Source organism: Lepisosteus oculatus, chromosome 23 (genome assembly GCF_040954835.1).
Source record: "Lepisosteus oculatus isolate fLepOcu1 chromosome 23, fLepOcu1.hap2, whole genome shotgun sequence".
Classification (NCBI taxonomy): domain Eukaryota; kingdom Metazoa; phylum Chordata; class Actinopteri; order Semionotiformes; family Lepisosteidae; genus Lepisosteus; species Lepisosteus oculatus.
The window spans coordinates 15,731,560-15,737,559 of record NC_090718.1 but is presented as its reverse complement, the minus strand read 5'-3'; positions in this window follow the sequence as shown (position 1 = coordinate 15,737,559).

Here is a 6,000-nt window from a genome sequence, read left to right as displayed (position 1 = left end):
GACACTGGCTCTTTACAAACACGAGCAGTGCTAAAAGGCAACAAAAACAAGGGAAAGTTTCCTTTGAAACATTTAATATAACAAGCGATGAACTTTTCACAGCAGCTTCACATGCTCCATGTGTAAATGAGAACAGTGCAGTAGCCAGCAATGACACGAAACCTGAGGCCTACAGCTGTGTTTGTGAGCCAGAGCTGGGAAGCGTGTTGCTCGAATTCATCCTAAAGCGAGATTCCCTTTATTTCCCTGAGTTTCCCAGATGGCTCCTGGAGGGAGAGGGAGGAGGGAACAGGCTTGGGAAAAGCCCTCCGAGATCAGAGTCAGACGGAGCTCAGCCACGGAGAGGCTCGGAGAGGAAAGCGCTCGGAGCTCCGCGGATCTGGCAGCTCCCCCTGCGCCTGGCATCTCTCTGGCTGTCAGGGCCACAGGGCGCAGGAGGAAAGATTTTGTGGTTGAGGGGGGATGCAGGGGGGAGGGGAGAGGGACAAAGTTACCTTCAGTTCCCAAACCTAATTAAAATAAAATCTCTGCTCACAGAAGCCAAACAAGTTAATTGTGGATTCCTGCTGTAATCATGGCTCTGGCAGAGAAGCTCCTCTCACATTGGCAGCTCTGTTTAACTCCCACCCGCGCGCAGCCTGCCGAGCGACTGGCACTGCGGCTGATGGCACACTGACCGCCGGGCGCGGTGACCGGCAGACAGACACACTGGCACACTGACGGGCGGCACGGACAGGTGTGCCCACGCCAGCTCACTCAGCCAGTGGCACGTTCACCCGACAGACCGAGGAACCGGGATCTCGGCGGAGCGGCACATTCACCTGCTCATTTGCGGCCCCCCGAACGGAGCCCAGGCGCTTTCCGAGCGGCACGCCCCCGCCGCGGAGCTCACAGACTGACAGGCTGGCGGGATCACAACACAAACAGGCGCTAACCGCTGCTCTCAATGGCCGTTTTTCTTCAAGTCCTGGCCGCCAAGGCAGCCATGACTCTCCAAACACGCCGGCCAACACAGTCTCCTTCTCTCTTCCCTCCAGGGTCCCTCTCGCCTGCCCCCCAGAACACACGCCCCCCGCGCTGGTCACTGAGCACACAGACAGCGTTTCCACAGCTGCTGCCAAGAATCAGACAGACGTGGGCCCAGGCCCCAGGAGAGCGGCCTGCCTGAGGTAAGAGTGAAGCCCTTCTCTCTGGGCCCAGCACTTACCCGCCTCAGCTCAGCCACTTGGCTGTGTTTATTTAATATTCAGTCAGCTGTGGGGAGTAGGGTTAGCCACAGCTTATAAAACTCAGTCAGCATGACCAACAACCCCCCCCCTCCACACACACACACACCCCAAATGTGAGCTGACACACACACGTGCGTCCCTGACTCTCTCTCCACTTCCCACAATCTGGGCCTCTGCTGTGCGTCTCCATGGCAACCACGGGAGTGGATTTCTGAGGCCTGCTCTGCGTTTCCAGACCGCGGGAGTCGCAGGCCCCACTCCCGCAGCTCCTCCTGCTGATCCACAGAGGCAAACAGAAGAGCACAGGAACCCGCGGTAGAGCTTAGCGAGGGTGACGCAACCCGGTCTCTTTCGCTGGGCTGTGGTGCAGTGAGGCCGTAAACAGAGCGAAAAACGCGATTCGTTCGCCGGTTTCCGCTTTGTTTCGGTTGATTGCCGAAGCTGCCTGTCTACCGGGCCATGTAACACATTCGTGCGAGCTCTTCGAAACGAATAACCAGGGGCTGACTTCACCTCCCGCGTCTCAGCAGCTGAGCAGACACACAGGTCTGTGTTTCTCTCGCCTTCCTGCCAGCTGCGAGTCGTTAGCTGCAATGCGACCTGCTCGCCTGTTCTCACACCCTGCTCAAAGAGCCACTGCAGTCTTTCCCTGTGTACAAATATCCACCCCTGTGTGATACAAGAGCCACACCCGGACTGTCCCACGTCCTCGGGCTGTCCTGTACCGACATGTGGCCTCTCGCTCAGGGCAGGAGCAGCACTGGCCCAGGGTTCACTGCTACTCTGCTGACACAGGAGACACACAGGCGTCGTATCGCAGGACCACGATTCAACAGAACCTTCCTTTGCCATGTGACACTCCCCAGTTACACATCAGATTCACAAAGCTGGTACTTCAGTGCTGAGGTTCTTGGGAGTTAAAAAGCTTGGTGCTACCTTTAGCCCAGAGCTGTCACCTGAAGCTCACGTTTGGACATCAGGGTATCCTTTCTCCTGCTTGGCACTGCCTAGTCAAGAGCCTTGCTTTGCTGAAGACACTGAGTTGAACTTTCTTGTGCTGGTCTGAGTCCTTGTAATTAGAGCTTCATTAATTGGAATGAGATCTTCAGTTTTCATAAAGATGAAGATAATCTTACTAAATGTGCAGTGCCTTGCAAAGGTATCCAGGGAATTCTAAAAGAGGAAATTCTGTTCCAGTTTTAGCTCCGGAGCAGGTTTTCTCCAGTACTTTGCTCTGTCTGTGTTCCCATCAGTCTTGACAAGTTTCCCAGCCCCTGCTGATGAGAAACAGCTCTGACACAGCACGGCCATCAGCATGTTTGTCCTGAGTGAAGGTCTCAGATGCTCAGCTCCAGCGCACGCCGCTGAGCTGACTTGCTCTCAGCTCAGTGTGTTGAACTCTGGATCAGAGTTTTGGGGATTTCGGGGGCTCTGAGCAGCAACGCCCCAACAGTGAGGCTGCCAGTTCCCTGAGCCAGGCGAGCTACGCCTAATCCACTCTGAATAGCCTCTCTCTCACACACTTATCATGCACATATTAGCAGCATGACTCAGGTGCTGTGTTGCAAGCCCCACTGGGTGTTTTTCAGTTCCACACCAACCGTCTTGGTGGAGTGGCAGTGATATTGTCACTTCCTGGACATTTTCTCCCATCTCAGCCATTGAACTCTGCAACGTTTCCATGAGGCCTGGGTCCAGACCTAGACGAGACCAGCCCAGCAGTAAGGATGTGGGACAGCTCTAGACCACTGTGTCTGCAGGTGTCCAGTTCAACTCACCTCCTAACGACCTCAATCATCGCATTTCTGGCGCAATGGGACCTTCAGGCCAAGAGCCTGCAGACACACTGGCCCTCACTGACTTCGGGGCTTTAAAATCAATAGAACTGAGGATACAGACGATGAAAAGGAGTGGTGAGAGTGAGCAATGAAACATGTTTTGTCTCCGTGTTGTCCTGGTCTGTCGTGTGCCTTGGGGGTGACACTTAGCTCCCTGGGACAGTGTCTGTATCCTGCCACCCTGTAGCACAAGAGAGTTCGAATCGTGGGGTGCTATCACAGCTGTGTTCGTATGTTCCTCCAGTTTCCTCCCACAGTCCAAAGACACGCTGGCTTCTGGAAAAGCTCTCCCTGGTGTGCCTGTGTCCGCCTGTCCAGGTTGTAGCCTGCCAGGATAGGCTCCGGCTCCACCGCGCCCCTGAATCGGAAGAGGTGGAGGAAATGGATGGAGGGAATATTACTCATCTTTTCCATTTTAACAAACACAAAGTCTCCGTGGCCGTGCGTAATGGGCGAGCGAGGCGAGGTTATTAAACCTCCCAGAAGGCCCGGCGCATTCCGCCCCACCGAGCCATCCTCCCAGCATGCTCCAGGCCCATCCCGGACTGGCTGACTCCATAGCAACCTCTGGGTCAGGGGTCAAAGGAAAGGTCCCTTTTATCTACTAATGAGGTCGCTACCTGGAGTTCTGCCCCCCCCACACTCAGGCAGACTGGGGGAGAGGGGGAGCTGTCATCAGGGTAAGAGGAACTGACAGCCGTTCACTCTCTGCTGGGCTACAATGGACCACTGAGCTAGCGTTTTCACTGCTTTATAGCTCAGTAAACTAAATTCATCGCATGATGCTTTGAATACTTTGTGCAGTGATTCAGCACTGGATTTCCGGATGCTACATGAAGACAATGATCTATCACCATTCCTTAAATTTTCAAGGGACGCTCTGTGTATGTTTTGTTAATTTGAAATTATTTTATTGTCCGTCTGGGACTGAGGGCGAATGAACACAGGAAACACACTCTCCCTCGACAGTGAGGGACGCGACATTAAGATTGTACAGGGCACTGGCAGGCGCTCGCTCCGAGATATTCTCCTGTTGCACAAGATGTACTGCAGCTTTGGGAATCAGCCCTAAGAAGAGCAATGAGACACACTCCCGGGCTCGAAGATGTGACAGAACTAGATCTCTTGAGCTCCTGAGGCACGCCGAGTCCAGCTGCCGTTGCGAGTTTGGTACTGACAGAGCCCAGAGCTCTCCGCTCTCCGCCCCAGACGTGCTTGTGTGCCAGTCCATAGCCTTAACAATTAGGAGCAAGATTTCAAACTTCACTCTCAACTGCACTTGGAGCCAGTGCAGGAAAGCCGAGACTGGAGTGATGTTAGCCAGTTAGAAGATGTGTTAAAGAGTGAAAAAGAAGAATAAACTTATTAAGTCAGTAACACTTCAGTAACACCTAACATGTTCTTATCATGGACTTGCCTGATCCTCAGCTCCATCAATAACCAGCAGCAACTTTCACATTTCTAACAGCATATTGTCTGAAGTGACCACTGCCGTAACAGACCCCTGTTACGCCGCTGACCCCGAGCCTGACCATGACGTGATACCGCTGGCACACCTGTGTGGCGAAAGAGTGCCCAGATTCACACGAGCGCTGACACACCCCCGGCTGGCGGCAGGGGCACTTGTACACACGCACGCACGCACGCACGCACGCACGCACGCACACACACACCCCTCTCCCCACGGCGCCAGGCAGGGGCGCCCCCAGCACACAGACGGGGTCACGATGCGAGGGTCTGAGCCAGGAGGCCAGCCGAGGGGGAGATGGTCTTTCTCAGCACAGTGCGCGAACTGACCGGCAGGAAGACGTTTCAAGCTGGACTGCAGCTGCTTCAGCCACGAGCAGGTACGAGGGGAGCACCGTCCGAGCACAGCGGCAGGAGAGAGGGGCAGATCGAGCAGCAGGCTCCCACCACACACAAACAGGGAGCGCGGCCTTTCCCAACCATCAGAACCAAAGGCAAGGCCCACCCCAGGACACCCACGGCGGAGCCCTGCGAGTCGGAGGAGGTGGGCTGGACCGGGGAGGGGGGAGGACTTCGACTCGAGAGTGAAGCTGAGCAGACAGGTCATTCACCAGAGCTCCTCCCCTGCATGTCTGTCCAAACAGGGCACGAGACCAGGATCCAGCCCGATTCACGCGATTGGCCCTTACAGAGGAGCCCAGAACACCAAGCCTAACAAGGAGCAGACACAAACACTGCAGCAGCGCAGCCATGTGCGCGACGCAGGGCCTGAGGCAGACGTTCACGTCCCGAGGAAAGTGAGGGTTTTTAAAGCCCGGCCCTGCTCAGGGCGATGTCCTGGCCCAGCCCTGTGGCATGGGGTCCCTGCTCCCACTCTCAAAGGGCATGATGGGCCAGTCCCAGCGGCCCCGGCGACGAGGCTCGTCCACATCACCAACCTTGTCACTCCCACTGGGGTTTTTAAGATACCCTCCTAGTTTAGTTTCTGGAAAAACCCAGTGCTTTCAGTTACTGACAGAACAAGTCTGCCTCCATCTGAGCTCCGAAACCCAAACTAGTGAAGCAGGCAGGCCCTGTGGGGAGACGGACAGAGAGGAAGTTTATCGGGGAGGAGAGAGAGAAGGGCAGGCCGAGCGACGTTTCATACTGTCGGCAGATGCCAATGCCTTAAAGCGGGAGGCACGTCTTTATACTAAGAGTTGTGGGAGAATGGAACAGGTAACCCAGCCACATTGTCTAAGCAGATGCCCTGGCAACCAGTGGCTGGATGAGAGCCTCACGTCTGAGGAGAGCTGCAGGCGACCGGCAGCTGACACAAGGACCTGGGACAGAGGGTCCCCCTGGGCAGCACCTGGACACTAGCTGGAGCATATTTTTGTAAGAGGTGCATCTCCTGGCACTACAGAGCTCATGAACGGGGTGCAGTTGAGCTCTTCACCCGGTGAGGAGTTGGTAAGCCATATGTA